The following is a 22,707-nucleotide window of genomic DNA, read 5'->3' on the forward strand; positions in this document are numbered from 1 at the left end:
GTCTCTTCCTCAGTGTTTGATCTTCTGCTGGTTCATTGAGGTAGCTTGACCTTCATTGCTCTCCCCAACATCAAGGTTGCACAGCTTTCACTAGTGGTTGAGTGATGGCTTGAACAGTAAGCTCAAAGAGTTGAAATTAAGACAGTCTTAAGGTCAAGCTTTTCCAGTACAACACGCTTGACCACTGTACCCAAAAAAGTGTGCTCTTCTGATAAATCACATTAAGATGACAGAAAAAGCCTCTGAATTCTTGACTGTTGAAATGTGGGCCATTGTCAGAATTTAAGATCAAAGGAACAGCCCAGGTTGTAAAGATGAGGTATAATCTTTCAATGACACGCTCTTGAGTGATAGATGAGAGATCTTCTATCAATGGAAAATGGGGTATTCATCAACGATCACCATCTGGTGATGTCTGTTGTCAAGAGGACAGAAGATATCAACTGTAATTCTTTACTATCATGAATAGGCAACTCTGTCATGTTTAAGGGGTGTTAAGTGGTTTTCAATGACAGACAGTTGCAGAAAGGACAGGCCTTTAATTCTCTTTCAATTCTCTCGTCGGGATGTAGAATCCAGAATTTCTCTCAGCATTCATCATCTGAACAAATCTGACAAGCATTCGTCAATAACTCTGTGGTATTTAGCTTCCTCATCACTGAATTAATTAAACTTAGAGTGTTTGATCAGCTTATCTAGTCTCCCAACCAATGTGTCAGTGGTCTCACCCACTTTCTGTCATTCTTGACTAAAGATGTACCTTTTGTAATCTACATTTGGCATTGGATTGAACTTGAGATTCAAGGCTGCTTTGATTTGACTGTATGTAATTTCATCAGCTCACTGCATTTTCATTGTGACTTCTTTCACACCTTCACCAGAAAACTTTTTAAGTGCTCAATAATCTTCTTGTTATCTGCTTCTTCAATCAAATCAATGAAATCATCAAATGTCTCTATCCAAGTAGTCCACCTGTCACCAATATTCAGCTTTTTGGCTGTATTGAATGGCGGAGGTGGTTTTAAGAAGACGGCAGTATTGTATTAATTGGTGGAAATTACTAATGTGGAGAGTAGGGATTTTTCCAACCCTACTTGGTGATCTTGTTTAGCAAACCATCTCTGACTGCTTGCAATGTGCTAGACTCTGGATCATCTTTGCTAATGACAGGGAACTTGACCCCTTTCTTGATTTTCATTGGAAAAGCAAACTTCCCTGTTAGACCTGACACATTGGCGTGAGTCTCCCTTCCATTTTTCACTGTGCCTCATATATTTTTTTGCTGGTGTTAGTTGCTCAGGACACTGTGTCACTGCTGTCCAGTGCCACAGTGCAAGTGCTCCCTTTTGTAAATTGAAGTATGATTTGTGATTCCATGATTGGTTCGTTTGGTTTACTTGTCAGTCCAGAGTACAGTGCACCAGGAGTGCCCAGGGCTTGTAATCCAAATACTGCTGGCGGGCTTGCAGCACTGGTTGTGCCACCCACAGAAGCACCCTGTAAAAGTGTGTTCAAGGTCTGCCATTGCAGAGCCTGCGTGCAGTCTGGTAGTGTCATGCTGACTGGGCAAGTGCACCCACTTGCCAGTCCCTAAACCTTCCCTTTTCTTCATACCAGACACCCCTATGGTAGGCCCAAGGACAGGGTGCATTTTAAGGATAAGGTAGGACATGCCCTGGTGAGTGTGGCATGTTCTAATAGTGAATTACAGCCATTTTCGTTTTTCACTATTGCACGGCTACCTGTTCTCCATAGGCCAGAATGGGCAGTTTGGTTATTACAGTTTATAATCCTAACTGACTCAGGGAACATGGTAGAAATTCAAATTTAGTAGGCCTGAACTCAGGATGATAAAATACATCTTTTAGTAAAGTTGGTTTTAACATTCTGTGTTTGAAAATGCCACTTTTAGAAAGTAGGCATTTTCTTGTCTAACCATTCAAAACCTGCCTCTGCTAGGCTGTGTGTATTCCTTTGTCTGGAGTTTGAGTGACAGGGCTGGGGAATTCCAGCAGTCAGGGTGAGGTGCCCCAGTGGTAAATAGAGACATCTGCATCTAGATGGGTGGGAGGAGTTGCACCTGGGACCTGAATAGGGCTGTGCCTGCCCTCCACAATGCTGGCTCCACCCCCTGGTGAGCGGTTAATGTCTCTGCCCTACACAGTGAATGAAGAGAAGGAACCATGTCAACAAAGTGCTCCAGAGCGGTACTTGCCTTCCACAATGCTCCACCTCCTGTGGGGCATCTAATGTTTCTGCCCTGCACTGTGAAAGGAAAGGAGAAGTCTGGTAAACAAAGTGCTCAGGAACTGGTTTGGACTGGGCAAAGGCCCCTCTGCCTTCAGAGGACAAATGATTTCTGGGTATAAATATTGGGACCCTGATCCCAAGAAATTAGATCACTTTGGGAAAACAAGAAGAACCTCTGCTGAGGGAGGAACCAGAAGAAGCTGAGGAGGAAACTATCCCTGAACCTGGGGGATTGGCCTGCAGTGGTTGCCTTACTGCCAAAGAGAGGAAAAAGGAACTTTGTGTGTACTTTTGCTCAACTTGTGAAGGATCTCCAAGGGCTTGGAAAAGAGCTTGCCTCCTGCTGAAGTCTCACCCCCCAGCTCCCCAGAGTTTTTTGAAGTGCCTGCTGCTGTTGTTGGGCCTTCTGAGGGACTGCGTGTCGCAAGGAGCTGGAAGCGCGACTCAAGAAGGAGAAGCGTACCGCCGCCGGAGCTGTTGTCGTCGCATCTCGTAAAGTGTGTCGCCGCTGCAGCATCGCATCGAGCGGAAGCGCCTCGCATCATCCAGGAAGTGTCTCGCAACGCCGAAGAAGCGTGTCACCATCGCAGCCATAGTAGATGACGCATTGCACCGCATCAAGAGAAGAGTCTCGCATCGAGGAAGAAGCGTGTCGCCATCGCAGCCATCGTAGTTGTCGTATTGCACCGCATCAAGAAAAGCGCCTCACATCCACGGAGAAGCGTGCCGCCATCGGAGCTGCTGTCGTCCCATCACGTAAAGGGGTGTCGCTGCTGCAACATCGCATCGAGCGGAAGCATCTCGCAGCGTTGGAGAAGAGTGTCGCCGCCAAGGCCGCTGTCGTCGCATCGCATAAAGGGTGTCGCCGCTGCAGCTGACACATCGAGCCGAGTCTTCTCGCAACATCGGAGAAGCGTTACACATCTGGAAGATCTTCACGTCTTTATTTCTTTGCACCAAAAACTTCTTCGCATCAACATAGTTGCATCACTTTCGTTGCCCTGCGTGTTGCATCTAAAAGGTACATTGACTTAAAGTGTCGCATTTAAGAACTAAAGAGAACTAAGCAAAATCCTACCATCTAAAAGTAACAGTATTGTGTGTTTTTGTCGTTTAATGGTCTTGTGGTAAATCTATATAAAGAATACTTATTTTTTATATAAAACCTGTGTGGTGTCCATTTGTAGTGTTGTCACTTGGTTACTGTATGTGTTCACAAATGCTTTACACACTGCCTCTGAGATATGCCTGTCTGCTCATGCCAAGCTACCAAGGGGCTGAGCAGGGGTTATTTTAGGAGTGTACCCCCTTACCCTGACTAGAGGAGAGGGTCCCTATTTGTCACAAGTGCATACCTGTGCCAGCTAAAGACCCCCAAGTCTAACATTCCCCGATTCTGTTCACCGCTCTTGGCTTTCTGAACTTCGGAGGCCTTTGGAGATGTTCTGAGCCCCACTCAGCAGCTTTGGTGGGGTGACGCTTCAGGTATGAACAGCTCCGTAAGCAGAACCGTGGCTGCGTTCTCTGAGGTCACTCACTCCAGTACTGTGGCAGGATGACTCTCTTTAATCAGTCCAGGTAAGCAGACAATCGTTTCTTGTATCCCTTTGCCTTTAAGCATCTCTTGGGGCTGCCTGACACCTGGTTGATCTCTGCCTCACAGTGCTTCTGTTTGCTGCATTATCTTGCACTTTTCCGTTCTTTTATAACCTGGTTGCATCTGTGTATAGCTTAATCACTCTGTATAAATGCACAGCTTTGAGTGGCGTAGTAGAACAGTACCTCTTTTTGCAGCCTTCAGGTTCTCGGTCAAAGATGTGTAGACTTCTCAGGGAAGCTTACATTACCTTCAAATGCTTTAAATGGAACTGGGGCTGCGCATTGACTCCACATACTCCAAACGTCGATTATGCGCTTTGGCACAGTCACACGTGGTGCACACAAGCAGTTTGCTGGACTGATGCAAACTCACTGGGAGAGCACAGTTCAACTTTAGGTTAATTATGCCCTATCTCATCGCCAGTGGTAGCGTTCTCCCCAGCCCGGGTACTAGCCAATGACTATGCCACGCACAGAGCTTAGTATAACACGTCATTGTTCTTCAGCATGTAAACATGAACTCAACATTCCAAACCTGCATTCACTTCACTACGCTCTAATGCTTACATCACCGTTCTACGGAGTTCATCAGGATCCACAAGGGTTCCTTAATTTCAAACTCACATGACACTACATGTGACAACGTGTTTGTTCTCAGGTGAAAAAAACCTTGGTGAAGTGTGTGAATGGCATATGACTATGTGAGGCTGAGTAGAGGCATGTTGCTATGAGGCTGGAACATAACTGCTGTTGAATAGATAGTTGGAAAACTACATTTTGTGATGACCCTTGACTGTGGTCTCTGGAAACAGGCAGGCCATGCAGCAAGTTGGGGTGCATGACATTAATGATGTGCTGCTCTGTGGGGGTGAGTCCAAAGTGTGATTCAGGTCACCTCTAGTCATAGCATCAACCATTCTGAATCATATTGCAATTCTACTTCACTTACCTCTTTTCATCCAGTCACTTTTGTTGGTGTCCAATTGGTGCATCTCCAATTGTTTTTACAATGTCAGAGAGCTACATCCAAATGATATGTTTGTTTATCGTACTGAAAGTGTGTAGAGACAGATTAAATAGTTCACCCACATAGATGAACAAAATGCCTGTCTCCTGCTCAATGGAATTTGTCGTCTTCTTTCTGGCTACTCACTGCGCAATTTACATTTGTATTTGTATGTGCTGTTAAGCAGAAGAGAGAGAGGCTTTGCCAAAAGCAGCCATGTGTCAATTTGGGCTTTTAATGTATTCTGGTTAGTGTGATCAGTGTCATATGTGGATTTTTTCCCAATTTCTTAGGTTCACAATATTGTTCTACCTAGGCTTCTGTGCCATAATAAAACAATTCTATCATGTTGTTGTAATCATTGTTACAAACTAAAATCCATGGCTAAATTGTACATCGAGCCTGGGCAGGCATGTGCTGCTACGAAGCATGCAGTAGTGGAGTATAGCTTTGAAGCCCCACCCATTCTCTGCCCATATTTTTAATTGCCTTGTTTTATTGTCCTTCGTAAACGCTGGCTTCTGAGTCGTTATTAGGCTTGTTAGTCCCTCCTCGGTACCGCCTTGTCTGCATTTCTTACCTCCCATAACAACTGGTCCTTTTACTGGTGTTGTTACATGGTCTGCTTTATAAGTCGGTTAGCACTATTTTCTTTAATGCTCTTCCCCTATTCAATCAATCAATCAAAGCATTTGTAAAGCGCACTACATACCCGTGAGGGTCTCAAGGCGCTAAGGGGTGGGGGAACGCTGCTACTGTTTGAATAGCCAGGTCTTGAGGAGTCTTCTGAAGGTTAGTAGGTCTTGGGTCTGCCGTAGGCGGATGGGGAGGGTGTTCCATGTTTTGGCGGCGAGGTGGGAAAATGATCTGCCACCGGCGGTCACTCTTCGGATGCAGGGGACAGTGGCGAGGGTGTGGTCGGCGGAGCAGAGCTGGCGGGTAGGGGTGTAGAAGCTGAGTCGGCTGTTGAGGTACGCTGGTCCGGTGTTGTGGAGGGCTTTGTGTGCATGGGTGAGGAGCTTGAAGGTTATCCTTTTGTTAACGAGGAGCCAGTGCAGGTCTGTTAGGTGGGGTGTGATGTGGCTTCGGCGGGGGATGTCGAGGATTAGGCGTGCGGAGGCGTTCTGGATGCGTTGGAGCCGTTTCAGGAGTTTGGCCGAGGCTCCTGCGTAGAGGGCGTTTCTGTAGTCCAGTCTGCTGCTGACGAGGGCCTGGGTGACCGTCCTTCTCGTTTCGGTGGGGATCCACTTGTAGATCCTGCGGAGCATGCGTAGGGTGTTGAAGCAGGAGGAAGAGATGGCATTGACCTGCTTCGTCATGGAGAGGGTGGAGTCGAGGATGACCCCTAGGTTGCGTGCGTGGTCGGTAGGCATTGGAGTTGTTCCTAGTGCCGTTGGCCCCCAGGAGTCGTCCCAGGCCGAGGGGCTGGATCCGAGGATGAGGACCTCCATCTTGTCCGAGTTCAGCTTCAGTCGGCTGTTCCTCATCCAGTTGGCAACGGCCTTCATTCCCTCGTGGAGGTTGGTCTTGATGGTGTGGGGGTTTTCGGGGAGGGAGAGGATCAGCTAGATGTCATCGGCGTAAGAGATGATGTTGAGGTCATGCAGTCGGGCGACGTGGGCGAGCGGTGCCATGTCGATGTTGAACAGCGTTGGGCTGAGGGATAAGTCCTGAGGTACGCCGCAGATGATCTCGGTGGCTTCGGAGTGGAAGGGGGGGAGGCGGACGCTCTGTGTTCTGCCGGAGAGGAAGGAGGTGGTCCAGTCCAGGGCCTTCTCTTGGATCCCGGCATCGTGGAGGCGTGTCCGTAGTGTGCGGTGGCAGACCGTGTCGAAGGCGGCTGACAGGTCCATATGAGTATGAGGGCCACGGTTTCTCCGTTGTCTAGCAAGATCCTGATGTCGTCGGTGGCGGTGATGAGGGCAGTTTCAGTGCTGTGGTTGCTGTGGAACCCAGACTGGGATGGGTCCAGGATGCTGTTCTCCTCGAGGAATCTGGTCAGTTGTTTGTTGACGGCCTTCTCGATGACCTTCGCCGGGAAGGGGAGCAGGGAGATGGGTCGGAAGTTCTTGAGGTCCTTGGGTTCCACCCACCACATCGCAGCACCCGCCCACTTTTATTTTAATAGTAATGTATTTATTCAAATTACAGCACGGTTCGCTTTAACTATAGCCTGTAAACATGCCGTACTCCTCCCTCTCAGAAAAAAAACGAATGTGGATCCGGGGGAATTAACTATCGCCCAATACCATTATAACTAGCACCAGCTAAAATGCCGGAAAACATTGTTCGGTGACAATTGGCTGATTTTATTGAGAAGCAGGAGATTTTGCATGAGACTCAGTCTGGGTTTCGGACTGGTTTTAGTACAGATAGGGCGCTATTGCAGGTGGCAGAGTCGGTGAGATTGTCGGCGGATTCAGGATCTTCAGTGATGCTGGTGCTTCTGGATCTATCCGCAGCATTCGATACGGTGGACCATCAAATTCTGGCACAGAGACTCCAGGCCGCCGGAATCGGGGGAGTGGTACTCACCTGGCTGAAGTTGTTCCTTAAAAACCATACGCAAAAGGTTGCACTGCAACCCCATCAGTCGGAACCTAAACAGTAATAGTGTGGAGTACCTCAGGGGTCAGCTCTGAGCCTGCTGCTTATTAATATATATCTGGCCTTGCTGTTTGCACTCATAGCCAACTGGGGTGTGAAGGCGATATCATACGCCGATGATACCCAGTTGGTATTTCCCTTTAAAGACCAGTCGGAGGACTCATTCAAGAGTTTTAAGAGCTGTCTGAAAGACATCGCCCAATGGATGAACAACAACAAACTCAAACTTAATGCAGAGAAAGTCGAAGTGCTGTTCTTCGGCAAAGATGCACCGCCAGCTGCTGATATCTGGTGGCCGGCTGAAATGGGCCTGCCTCCCACCCCAGCAACCACGGCAAAACACCTAGGAGTGAAGTGGGAGGCAGATGTTTCTTTTACAGCTCAAATTCAGCAGCCTCTTGTTTCAGCAAATTGAGAAGCCTGAGAAATGTTTTACATTTGCTGTCGCAGAGTCATAGTCCATGCCACGGTGACATGTAGGCTGGACTATGCAAACTGCCTGTACATGGGCCTGCCGGTGTACCTAGTTAAAAGACTGCATATGGTGCAAAATGCGGCTGCGAGATTGATTAGATGTGTGCCGTTTCGCCATCATATCTCTACGCATATTAAACAGCTTAACTGGTTACCGGTAGCAAGAAGCATCGAGTTTACGACTTAAACTCTAGTATTTCGGGCATTACATGGCAAATGTCCTAGTTACCTTAAACTGCGGCTGTGTCGATACAAACAGAGCGGCTTTTTGAGATCCAATTCTCAAAACCTACAATGTAATCCACGCTTTGCCAAGGCTCGCTTAGGAGGTAAATCGTTCACTTTGGGCACTACTAAGCTGTTGAACTCTCTGTCAAATAATATCCGCCAAATAGAATCAGAGCAACTTTTCAGAAAATCTTTAAAAACTTGGTGAGATATCAGCAACAACCGGCGATAATTATCGCTAAGCACACTTAGCGCTAGAATAATTATCGCCGGCAAGCGTGGATTTTTATCGCTGAGATAGCGTGCTATTAGCAACGCTTATCTCAAAAGCGATAAAAATCCTAGCGCTAACTGCCTAACGTGAGATTATCGCTGGAAACCCAGCGATAATCTCACGAAATGTGGCGTTAGCTTGTTGATAGGGACTCACAAATTTAGCCATGATATCCACCTTCCATAGGATATCATGGCTAAGTCAGTCCTGAAGCAGGCGTAAGGAAAGTAGCGAGAACAGGGGTTATCGCTACTTTTCCTGCCGCTATCCTTCATAGCGGGGGGCTTGATGATAGAAGAAATGTCGCTTAGCGACATTTCTCCTGTCATATTAGGTCAGGAAACCCACTTTGCATCTCATTAGAGATGCAAAGCTGGGCGTTAAGATTCCGTGCACCAAAGCAAGGTTTCACGCGTTAGCGTGACCTTGCTAATTAGGCGATAAAATTATCGCCGCTTTTCGGCCGAAAACTTTTTATAAATAATTTTTTATCGCCTCCTTGTAAATATGCCCCTTGGCTTTTCAGCCTAGGATAGTGATCGTGCAGCCTGTCTTCTTGTCAGCCTCGCGTGCCGCCTACTGCTACAGCGCCAGGACACCTCTGTTTGAGGTAGCTGTTTGCGCTTTATAAATGTTGGTATTATTATTATTATTATAGCGGCCGTGCTTATCTAATTATTTAAAATACGGTGCAGTCCGCATTCTCTTTAGCGGCCGCACTTATTTAATTATTTAATTGCCAGAAGCTTTTGAAACGAATTATTTTTTTATCACTTTGGGTGAAAGCATAATACACGCCTTCACTTTAAATGTTGGCTGCACCCCTTTGTTTAGACGCTGCTCGCTGTAACCAGAATATGCGAGCAGCGTCTAAAAAAGGGGCGCATCCACCATTAAAGTGCTCTTGCATTCACACTTACTTGCACCTCAAGGCATTATTCTCTGTGGTGGCAAAATGAAACAATGAATGATGATGTGTTGTGGCCTGTGTGGAGGTTGACGTCATTCCTTTCCTCTGTTCCAGGTTTCCTGTTCTCCGGGCCCGAGCAGCCAGCTCATGCCCGTGCAACGCTGCTAAAGTTGCAGGTGTTAGATGCGGGTGTTGATTACTCTTTCCATAGTTGGTGAAATAGATGAACTCATTTTGCAGGTAACAGCGGTAGGGCGGTGGGCCAAGTAAAGGGGGATTTCGAGGGACGATGGAGAGCAAAAATTAATTATTTATTTGATTTTCCCTCTGCATCGTCCCTCAATTCCCCCCTCAGTCAGCCCGACCGCTGTTACCTGCACAGACCATGGCTGGAAATATTAGAGTGCAAGAACTGACTGTGAACAACAGACAAGTCACATAAAAGGTCAAACCAAAAAACGGTAAAAATTAGAATGAGATGAGTCAAAGACTAATTCTGCTTGGAATGGCTTATTTCCAAGAAAAAAATACTGTAATAATTTGTAACACACTTTGTAGATATCTCAATCCAAGGTCATGGTAGATACCCGATGCAGTAACTACATCACTCTAGTGAGGTAACGAAACCTAAGGGCCCCCCTGCAAAGTATATGGAGGGGGCCCCCCACGCTCTGAACAGTCAGGAGCTCTCAGGCCGGGGACCATCCACACTGTACAGTACCATAGGGGCCCCCCTGGAGCTTAGGACCCCCACCTAATCGCACCGCGGGGGCTAACATTAAATCACTGCCTCACTTTATTCCCTCCACCTTGTAAATAGGGCCTCAGTTAGAGACGTTTTATCAAAAAGAGTGACACAGGCCAACAGGGTACGATGAGGTGAAAATAGGCTGAGGGGCTTGTTTCAGTTATAGTTTGCTCTGAACAGCTTGATATGTGCCCATTATGGGCAATGCGAAATAGAACTTCTAAGCAGTTTACTTTTAAAGGAATTATGCTTGGAAACTTCTGATGTATTGATCAGGCCCGTAAAGCTCCATAATACTTTGATCCTATTTTTATTGTTTAATTTAACATTGAATCGATCGACTTCATGGTGACGTCTTTGTCAATTTCTGAAATATGATGCTTTTACTTATCATTCTCACAAACCATTGTGGGTTCAGCTTATTGGATTTATCTTTTGTCAAGGTTACCTTCTCTTACACCAGTTATATTTCGTATAAAGACCGTAAAAAAGATAGAGCATTAACATTTTAATATAAAAGAATCTACTGCTGAGTGATCTGAATCTGAAAGCCATGATTCAATTATACTGGAATGGTTACAAAAAAGTTTCAGCTCCAATAGCACGAAAACAATCAAAATATATTAAACAAGGCACGAAAGGACATTTCATTAACTCTACTGTGCACGCATACAACATCCTATTGTAACATCTGCATTTTAATTTCTCATGCAAGGCATTCACATGCTAGGGTATGAGCTAAGGTTAAAAAAAATCAACCACTGAGATACATCAGTTATAGTTTAGTCAAACACCTAAACTTTCAGGGGCAGATTTACAAGAAAGTGACGCATCTGTAGAGATGCGTCACTTTCCCTGCGCCACCATGCAAAACCCTTGCGTCACCATGGATGCGCCGTATTTACAATACGGCGCACCATGGCGCAAGAATTGACAGATGCGTCAGAAATTCTGACACATCTGTTGACGGAAAAGTCACGCATTGCTGGAGTCGTGTCACAAGCATGACGCAACTCCAGCAATTCGTCTTGCGGCCTATTCCCAATACACTGCATCACTCCTTACTCCTGCTTGAAGCAGGCGTAAGGTTTTGACGCAGTGGCATCCTAAAAGTCACGCAGTGAAATCTTGTAGATTTCACTGCGTCATTTTTACGAGTCTTTCCTGCGTGGGAACGCCTACCCAGCATACATTATACCTGATGCAGGTATAATGTCACGCAGGGCTTTACAATGTGACGCATCTCCCTAGATGTGTCACGTTGTAAATGGGCCGCAACTTTTACGCCACTGCTGCGTCACAAAAGTGACGCAACGACGGCGCAAAAGTGAGGTAAGGAGCTTGGAAATCTGCCCCTCAGTCCCTATCACGCACAGCCTATGACCTCACATAATACCTCACTATGAGATGTTACATTTTAAAAAAGGACAAGGTGTGTGAAACGAAGTGTATAACTGGTGTATTTCAGTTTTTGTGGGGTGTTTTAATGTTAGCTCATGGCTCAGTCCAACATGTAACTATAACATAATTTTAACCTTTATTTTTCTATTGAAACATATATGTCAAAACTCCATTCAGAGGACTGTGGGGCAATCTGAAGCTACTGGGCCCAACTGTGGGGGTTGAAGCCATGTGCTCATAATATCCCCGGGCTCGACCTATTATGGATCCTGAGCAACTGGGCCACTTACCCCTTCAGCACTTTACTCTCAGTCAGAAGTAGTCCAGCTCTGAGGCACTACATAGCAGGCAAGCCCTCTGTCCCATAAATCAGTCTTATCCACTCAAGAAAGACCTGCACGACCGTAGTCTCCGAACATGCTCCCCTCACAGCAACTGTCATTGTTGAGCACCTCACAAGCGACACTGCCGGGTGGTCTCTGCACTCCTCAGAAATCTGTAAGTTTCCTCGGATCCTCCACACAGGTGGGGGGAATGTGACATCCCTGGTACATGTCCTTAGTTGGGGTTGGGTCAGGATGAGTAACTATGGCAGCCTCTTTGTCTTGGCAATTGACTTAGACCAGACCACACTGTTTGACTTTTTTCCCAGTGGCCCCACCTGGCATACAAGGTCACCAACCTTACTCCACACACAGGCTATGGCCCAATTAGCACTGCAACCATTTTTGTGGCAGCCCCACCTGGCATACAGGGTCACCGACTTCACTCTTCACATGGGCTGCGGGCCAACTGGCACAGCAGCAATCTTTCCAGCAGCCCCACTTGGCATACAGGGGTTGCTGACTTTCCTCCGCATGTGGTAAAAAGCACAATGAGCCAGCAGTAATCTTCACGATGGCCCTACCTGGCATTCGAGGTCACTAACTTTCCTCTACACATGTGCTACATCCTGATCGGTGCAGGATCCATCTCCTCACAACTTGCTTCGGAGTTTCAATCTCCAGAATCTCACACTGGACCTCACTCTGTCAAGTCAAGCTCTTTCTCCTTTTACTCACAGGGCCCCCTGGCTTCACAATCAGGTAGGCACTGTTGCTCCAGGCTCTAGGTGCAGTCGCCTTGGACCCCTGGATAATTTCTTCCTCACTCAGCTGGTAAACTGGCAGGCCTTAACCTCTGACGTATACTGCAGTGCCTGTCTCCCCCTTCCTCCATTGTGTCCCACCGAGCTCACAGGAATGCAGCAATTCACACACCTGTCTCGGGGGATTCCTCTACCTACTCATTCTCCCCCAGTTAGCTCTAAGTCTCCCAACATGAAACCCAGAATATGTCATGTATTGTACCATTGATAGGCATACATACACCCAGCATATGCATATAACTAGGTCTGTCTCTAGGGAGGTGCGATCGGTGCCACCTCACTGGGCGCTGACTTCAGGGGGTGCTGTGTTTTCACATATATAGTGTATGTATAAGCACCTGCTACAGCCTCCAGAAAGTTTCAGGCAACAATAAAAATGTCAAGAAAACTCTGGCGATTAATGGACCTGCTGAGGATTGATCGCGTTTTGTTTAATGACATTTTGACTCATAAACTAGAACAGAGGGTTAATATGCCTGCTGCAAAGCAGTACACCATGCAGATCACAGAAGTACATATAAAGTACATAGTTACTGGTTTTTGTCAGAGAGATAATTGTATTACATGCAATTTATCAATTTAAATCCTAATATAGAACAGTGAGCTATTAACTGTTATCAAAGAGCTGCATGGAAACTGCTAGGCATCAGTTAAAGCATTCATTTCTGCCCCAGTCTTTCATTAGCCTAATGTTGCAAAAAGGGTTGATTTGGGTAGAAATCAATTCTTATCAGTAAAGACAAACCCAACCTTAATGGTATTTTTTTTTCAATTCTGAGTGTGTGCTTCTCCAGATCAAGCTCTCCTAAACTATACCCAGTATGAATGGCATGTGACTCCTATACCTAGTAGTCCTCTCACTTACACACGTGTGATTCATTGTCTCTGTGTGATGTAAAATGCTACAACATCCTACACTGGTATGAGCAGCTCTATAAAACAAAAGAAAAGCATGTGAGAGAGTGGTTATAAAGTGGTAAGAATGACTTGAGGGTCACTGTTAAAGGGTGGTAAGTGTGGAATTCATGGAGAAGGAGGTCAATGGGGGCACCAACAAAAATCCTTGCACTTGGACTGGGAGCCACCAGCGCCCTGCTTATAACCTACATGCACTACACAGCACTATATCTTCCATGTATTGTGCCATTCACACATACGCTTAGTAAATGTGTATAACACACACACACTCTGCCATTCACAGGCACACATAAACCCAGCACATATACATAACACACATGCACTACGCAGAACTACATTCTAATTCGATGTAGGTCAAGGTTGAGTTAAGCACACAGCAGTGGAACTTTAAATGAGTGAGCCAATAGGCATCACTCCAGTGACACAGATCAAAAGGCCTGTTTCTATTGATCGCTATTGCGTCCACTTCTAGCGATAATGGTATTACTCCTAGTCCTACTCTCTCGCCTTCCTTCAGTACCATTGAAGCCCCCCACTCAGACCCACCCCCAGCATAAAAACTCCGCCCGCCCCCACCTCCACCTGTACGTAAACAAGCCGAGCTAGCACTCAGATGTACCGCCTTGGGAGGGAGAGTCCTCGAAGGAAGGCGAGGGTGTAGGACTAGGAGTAATGCCATTATCAATAGAAATGGACGCATTACCTCCCGTCCCTCCCTGGCATTCCTTCAGTACCATTGAGGACATAGCAAGCAGAAGAAAACAGAGACGGACAACTGAGTGATAAAGAACACAAAAATGTAAAACAGTGCCCCCAAACACAGCAGATCAACATCCCTGGTCCCTCATAGAGGACAAGACCCTGTGGCCCAGAAGAGTATCCAAATGCTCCAGACTCGCAATCCGATAGTGACGGACAAACGTAGAGGGAGAAGACCAGGTCGCAGCCCTACAGATCTCCACCACAGAAGTACCCTGCAACTCAGCCACCATAGCCACCATACTGCGAGTGAAACGCCCCTGAACCCCCACAGGAGGAACGACCCCTTTAAGATGGTAAGCCATCAAGACCGTGGACCGAATCCAATGACTCAAAGTAGTCGTGGAAGGCTTAACACCCTTCTTAGCCGGATCAAAGTTAACAAACAAAGAGTCCCCCACCCGGAAGGATGACCACAACCTGCAGCTACCACAGTAAAGCCTACCGGACATCCAAACAGTGCAAACGAGATTCCTCAGCCGAGATAGGCGCAGGACAGAACTCAGGCAAAATCACCTCCTGACTGAGATGAAAGGCCGAATTGACTTAAGGGACAAAGGACGGAATTGGAACCAAAACCACCCGATCCGAAAAGACCCTGCAGAAGGGAAACTTACAAGACTAGTCTTAAAAGTCAAGAGACTTAACTCAAGAACCTCAAGGGGCGTAAAGGAAGGACCGGACAGTACATCCAACACCAGCTGCAAACTCCACGAAGGGAAGGACCTAATAGGGTGAGGAAACAAATTCAACGTACCCAGAAAAAAACGGGGGATCAGACCCCCGTCATCCCGCAAATTACACCAGGAGCACCTAAAAGCCTGAAGAGCTGCCCACTGCACACGCAGAGAAGCCATCGACGACCGCAGATGAGCCCCATCCTGAAGGAACTGCAGCACCAAAAGAGGTCAGCAACCGTGGGATCAACACCCTTACCAGCACACCAGGCCGGAAATACCCGCTAATGTCTAGCATAGGACAGCAGAGTGGAGGACCTATGGGAAGCCTTAAAAGTAACCGCCAACTGGGCAGAAACCCCCAACCCAGCTAAGCCCTGCTGCTCAACTGCCTGTCCATCAGGTGTAACCTCCTCAGAGAGTCTAGGGGAAGGGCCAGAAACTCCAAAGGGGACGAAACCATCGGAAGGACCCACTCCCGGTTGCAACACAACCCGGTCAGGAGAGGAAACCAATTCGCCTGAGGCCGACACGGAGCCACCAACAACACCTGAACACCTTCCCTCTGGACCCGCACCAGAAAAGACAGGAGCAGTGGAAAGGGGGAGAAGGCATACAGCAGAGCCCGAGGCCAAGGACAGGTCAAGCTGTCGACCCCCAGAGCCCCGGGACACTGACCCAGAAAACAGAACCGGGCCACCTTGGCATTCCCCGGGTCTGCAAACAGGTCCACCACAGAAAGGCCCCAATGACCCACCAACTGGACGAACACACTGGGAAGGAGAGAGAACTCCCGAGATGACAGAATGTTCCAGCTCAACAGATCCGCCGCCCGCACATTGTCCACCGCACAAATGTAGAGAGCCGACAGACCCAGCACCCAGACCGGAGTCCACAGAAACAGGACGCTGGCAATCAAGTTCAAGGACCTGGACCTGGTCCCTCCCTGACGGTTGACATAGGACTTTGCCACCAGATTGTCAGTCTGAACCAACACCCAATGGCCCTACAGAGAGTCCTGAAAGTGCACCAGGGCAAGCCCAATCGCACTCAACTCCCGCCAGTTGGAGCACCTCCGGGAGTCCAGCAGGGACCAGCACCCCTGAACCTGATCCGACCCCAGCCAAGCACCCCACCCAGACTGGCTGGCGTCCGTAGTCACCTCAGGAAACGCTGAGAAGAAGTGACGACAGGGATGTGGAGATAGGTGTCCTCGAGATCCACGAAGGCCAGGAAGTCGCCAGGCTGAACCAGAGGAATGATGGCCTGAAGGGTAACATACGGAAGTGAACACGCCAAACCCAGGAGTTGACCCACTTGAGATCGAGGACGGGCCGTAAGTCGCTGGTCACCTTCTGTACCAGAAACAGAATGGAGTAGGTCCCCGTCCCCATCTCCTTGACAGAAACCCGGCAAATGGCATTCTTGGCAAGCAAACAGGACACCCTGTCCAGCAGAGCCACCCTGCGGGGACCGGAGACAGGTACTGGAGTCAGCAGACCCCAGAATCCGGTGGAACCTGCACAAAGTCGATCATGTACCCAGGACCCACAGTGCTCAGGACCCAGCCATCCGAAACGTCCAGCTGCCACCAAGGAAGAAAATGCCAAAGGCAACCACCCACTGGCCGGGAACTGGCCAGACAGCAGTTGTCAGGGACCCTTCTCGGCAGGGCCCCTAGGCATGGAGGCAGCGTGCTTGGAACAATAACGGAGCTGAAAACGTTGCCGGCAGAAAGATTGATGAGAATCACGCTTCGGGGAAGAACAAGGGGCCCTATTCCAAGGTTTACCAGATGGAGCCTATCCGCCTTTATAGGGTAAAGCTAGGGTAGAGCTTCCGCTCCTTGAAAGCCTTCAAAATCATTGCAGGCAATTGGTCCCCAAACAGAGCCAGTCCATCAAAAGGCAACTTCAACAGAGCTGCCTTCTCCCCAGGATCAGCTTTCCAGGACTAGAGCCAGAGGAAACGACATGCCACCACCAAAACCCCAGTGGACATAGCTGAAGACTTAATCACGTCCGATGAAATGTCCGCCAACAGCCTAGCCCACTGCTCCATAGCAGCCAGGAGGTCAGAGCATTCAGAGCCCTCCTGAACTGCGGCAGCCAATTTTTCGAAATCCTGCACCAAACACTGCGCCGAATAAGCAAGCTCTCAGCACCAAGTTCCCCGCAGCAAAGGAGCGTTTCAGGCCGGAGTCCACCTTTTTATCAGTAGCATCCGCCGGGGTACAATCCTCAGGCTGAATCTCTGTCTTGTCAATCAGAGTGGCCAGGATAGAGTACAGCTTTAAATTGTGAGGTAAGGGGTCCTCCCCTTCCAAAAGGTAAAGCTTCTGAAGGAGGTGAGGGACCTGCATTTTATCTACCTCACGCCACTCCCTCAACACCATGTCCTTGACTGGGCTCTGAAAGGGCATGCCCAACCTGGAGGGAGAAGCATACTGAGGAAAGAGACTCCCAGCTGTCTCCCCCAGCTGGAACGGAGGGAACCCCAAATTGTCCCGCACATGGGCCTGAACATCCCACCTCTCCTCCCTGGAGATATACTTTCCACCAGAGGAGGTAGAAGGACCCTCACCATCCAACTGTTATATCTCGTTCATAGGATCCAGCGAATGAGGATGAGAAGGAGCAATAGGCACCGGACGAGCCAGGAGAGCCTTAGTCACTGCCGCCTCAATCATGCCCTGTACCTCCTCCTTGGGCATGAGAGGCACATCACCCCCAGAAAGGCCCCGACTCCGAGGGCACTTGGGGGGAACAGGAGAATCCTCAAGAGAGGAAGAAGAGGAAGAAGACACCAGATTGTTCTTCTTCAACGCCCGCTTGCGACCCATGGTAGCAGAATAATGGAGAAGCAATTCCGCTGTCACTAAATGTAGGAAAAAAAAACCAGCCAGCAACTAATTACAGCCCTGGCTGGAAAACCGCCCAAAACAGGCAATAAATCAAAATGCTAATTCAAAAACAAAAAAAACGGGCACAAACCCATCCTACCAGGTCTTCGGGAAGAGTGCAGTCCGGGAGGAGGCAGCCACGTCAGCCCGTCCCGGAAACACAGCCCCAGTCACAGGAGGACCGCCCAACAACATTGTGGCTTCCTGAGTCACCGCTCCACCCCCATACCACGAGGGATACGAGGAGAGGAGGCACAGCCGGCAGAACGCTGCCGAGGGAACCGCCGATGCAGAGAACCATCACGAAGGCTCCCTGGCACCGCCACGGGGAGGAACTGAAGGTAAGTCTCACTAGGGAGACAGAAAAAAACAGGAGGTGGGGGCGGGCAGAGTTTGTATGCTGGGGGTGGGTCTGGGTGGGAGGCGGGGCCTCAATGGTACTGAAGGAAGGCGAGGGAGGGACGGGAGGTAATGATCATATGCTGCCACCACAACACTTGTGCTGCTTAACTTCAGGTAAAGGCAGTAGCTTCTCTTCTCTATGAGGGTAGCATTTTGGGCCCACCTCCCAGTCCAAAAGGACCGCAATCCGTGAGACAGCCCTATGTCATGGCGCACATGCATGATCCATGTTCTCCCATGAGAAAATAAATCAGGGATGCAGAAATCATTGTAGTTGGGAGCCCTTAGGCCAGGAGTACACATCTATCACCATGTTAGGGACATTTCCTTCCTAAAAATATTGAAATACCATTTTTGAAAACAGAGAAATCCACTATCCCAGTCTTTTACTATTTACCAAAGGTGCATAGAGATCTAGAAAGACCACCAGTATGGCCAATGGTTGAATCTATAGGTAGCCTTCTGGAGGACACAGCCATTTATCTTTACCACTTCATGATTCCCTTTGTAACGTATCTCCCTCTAATGTAAGAACAGCTCACTTGATTGGCAAGAGCACAGGAGTACGTTGAAAACCCATGTACCTGTTAATTACACTAGATGTAGTGTCATTGTACACATGTATTCGTCATGACCTAGGTATGATACCTAGCCAGCACTTTTTCAAGGGCATACCGCTCTCACTGTATGATCATAATAACGTGTTCTCAGGGATGATAAACTTCTGCCTCAATTTCAATATTTTTTTCCCTGATGACCCATGTTGCAAGCAATTGTCTGATAAATCTATGTGCACCATCTTCACCTCCAGGCATGCAGATTTATTTATGAACTTGTGGGAGGAACAGGTGGTCCTAACTGCTGTGAGTGAGTCCTACTCAAGACACATCATTTGTGGAATAAGTATAGAGACAATTTGTTTGAAATATGAGCTGGTGAACAAGTAGCAGAGGAGATCATATGCCACCTAAGTAGAAATTACCTGAATTTGACATTCACACATACCATACAACAAGCAGAGATACATTTTCTAGACATTATTGTCAGGGTAGAAAATGTCACCCTAGAGACTACCGTGTTCTGTAATGAGACTGCAGGCAATAGTGTTTGGTGAACTTGAGTGGAGCGTTCCCTAGGGCAGCTGGTCAGGACTAAATGCAACTGTTGCACACAACAATGCTTTAAAATGGAAGAGAGCATCATAGTAGTCCATTTCAAGCAAACGGGATACCCATACAGAGTCTGGAAACAGTCAGTGGATAAGATTAAAGGTTGCACAAGAGAGTCCCTTCTCTTTACATCCAAGACAAAACAACAAGAAGGTAGATGTCGGATAAGGTTCATCATGAGCTTTAATTGAAAAGCCCTAATATCTTCATTACTTACAAAAAAACAAAAAGTTTGATGGCCTAAAGGTACATTATAAATGTAATTGCATTTATAAAGCACTTGCTAACCCTGATGAGGCACCGAAGAGCTTTATTGTGAGTAGCACTGAAGAACCAGAACCTTTTGGGCCTGGCGGCGCAGGGTACGCCTTAATCTCCTGGATTCACCTCCTGCTCAGCTACACAGAGACAGGGGACACTCTGTCGGCGTTAGAAGATCAGATTTATTAGCTGCAGCTAGTACAGTTATCCCAGAAGTACACAAGGTAGGTTCTCAGGAGACTGCCACTTCACTCTGTGGCGCACAATCTTTTATACTATATAGAAACATATACATTAACCAAATGTACACCCAGAACATACAGGAAAGAGCCAATAAGGAAAGTTGGAAAACATGACAGAACCAATAGGAGAGATTTGGAAAACAAAGTGCAAGATGACTCGAAGAAATCTCTCCTCCAACTATGTTTGTCACCCCTCCCTCAAACTAATTTATTAACGGATTCGTAACTAACTTGCAGGTGGTGAGATACGTTTGTGTGTGTTGGAGGACAGTTGTGAAACGAGAGAATGCTAGCAGAGGACAGTGAAGGCCAGACGATAAGATAAAGTCAGAAAAGAATAGTGTGAATCAACAGATAGTTGAGACGGGGATTAGAAAACCAGACGGGGATTAGTGTACTCGGCCAGTCCTAACACCAGCTTTGCAAATAGAGGCAGAAAGGCTGTTTTTAACACGAAGCTGCAGAAAGAGCAGAATAGACTTTGTTCGCCGTGCTGCCTGAGTGATGGCAACACAAAATGGCGGCAGAGCACAAAATGGCGGGTCGATTCGATCGCGATCGGAAATCGAAGTTCCTCAGACTCTCCTTTTGCCAGAACTCAGGCAAGATAGACTCATGTTAATCTGAGTCAATGTCGATAGCCATGAGGTCATCGAGCTGTTGCTGTAACATCATTCTTATGTTTTCTGTTACTTGTGGTTTGGGTTTAGGGATGCACATAGTAGCACAAAGGTCACAGATGGCGGGACCACAGTGCTTACAAAGGCAACAAGAGAAAATAATGGTCAAAATTATTCCAAGGAATGTCAACGCTTTCCAACCCCATTTGAACAGTAGTCCCCAAAACCACTCCTTAAAAGACCAATCTCCTTCGTCCTGGTGAATCGACTCAGAGATTATGTGCAACTTGGAGATAGCTTGGTATACTGTCGGAGCGTCATTAGGTATGAAAATACAGCAACTTGACCCGATCAATTTGCACACTCCACCACGATCTGCAAGAACAAAATCTAAGGCAACTCGATTCTGTAAGGTCATAAGACGGTCCGCCTGTAGTTCTGCCGTGATGTTACTTAAGGCTCCTACAGTGATGTCTATTGTAGTTTCTACGACACGAACCAGTTGCCTTATATTTCTGCTGTTAGCCATTGGACCCCAGAAGGGAAGAAATCCTTTGAGGAAATCCCCTCCCTCTTGTCCTGCTGTATCTTTCGAATCAATAATCCCTCTGCCGTATCTGTTTCGATGATGATTTGCGGAAGCGGTGTAGGTAGGGGGAAGAAGGAAAGCTATATAGCAAGTACCGGAGAAACCCGTTGGTAACCATGTGTAAGCCCTATTATAACAGATGAAACATGTGCCTTGAGACGGCACTAGAGGAGGCGAGTTTGGAGAGGAATAAATGTACGTGTGGGAACAGTTATTTCTTTGTATGGTGTCAGAAGACTGACCATTTATCTGCAAACAGAAATTGCCCTGATGTGGTAAAGTCCAAATCGGTGAAGATTTTCCTTTCTTAACTTTATCACTAAGGCTAGATATATATTGGGTGACGTTCCAGTTAGTGTACACCTTTCTTTCGTCTATGGAGATCTTACTATTTTCCATGATTTTAGCCATAGCTACCATTCCCTTAATCAACGAACTATGACTAAAATCGGATCACTAACACGTGAACTAACGGATCGTCTGAATTTGCTTTGATAGGCATTGGAGAAGATGACAAAATTAGCCCAAGCAGAACCCTCATAAGAAAACGGGAGAACTAAATATGGCATTCCTTTCTCTGTGGTATGTGGCATAAGTCCACATACCCTACAGTCAGTCGTATTGACCACTTGTTGTAAATTGAAACAACGATGTGATTAAGCATTTACTAAAGACATTAATTCCCTTTCTAGATCATGTTTTCTCTGTTATGTTGACCGAAGTTCGGACTCCATTTTGTATTGTCATGCTTCCACGTGTTCCCCACGAGAAGAGTCCAACCTCTGTGTTGGTTGCTCTTGTAATCTGCCTAGTAACAGTCTATAAATAGCTCCTTTGTCCATCTGGCGCATGCCCAGAACTGACCACATCTGTTATCAGTTAGCCTTGCTTGACCATGTTTTCGCGGGCTCAAGGAGTGTGTTAGCTCCGCCCGCATATTGATTCAGTATCGAAAATGACCATAAATGGTAATGTTCTTCGGCCTCATGTTGTATCCACCCACTTATGAGCCCCTCTATTGTGTATAAAAGGGGACCATGTACGTAAGTTCTTTGTGCTACTCCATGCAATACTGAAGAGTGTTGTGTGGATTGTAGGACCACTCTTAAGGGTTAATAAATGCTGTCTTTGTACTTTGCAGTTTCCGTGCCAACTTCCTTATAGATTCCATTACAGGAGAGCGAACCCTTGTGTCCTGTGGGCCTAGCTGGGGCCTGTATTCATCAATTGGCGCCCGTCACGTGGGGCTCATCGGCGACTCGGATGCTCGAAGGACTGGTCGCGACGAAGGTGAGGAATTTGGCCAGGGACGTGATCACTGCCAGCGGCGTCTTAGCCCTGGCATCCCGAGGTTTTTTCTTCCTTCCCTTCCGAGCTGACCGTCTGGGTGGCGCCGGTCCTCGACTGAGACCTCTTCTGTCGGTCCTGCCGTGAAAGCCGTTTGGGCGATTTTGGAGCTTGGCAGTTGGAATCTGGACTCTTGATTGGTAAGAACCGTTGTACGGTACTTGCTCCGAGTTTTTG

Source organism: Triturus cristatus, chromosome 7 (assembly GCF_964204655.1).
Source record: "Triturus cristatus chromosome 7, aTriCri1.1, whole genome shotgun sequence".
Classification (NCBI taxonomy): Eukaryota; Metazoa; Chordata; class Amphibia; order Caudata; family Salamandridae; genus Triturus; species Triturus cristatus.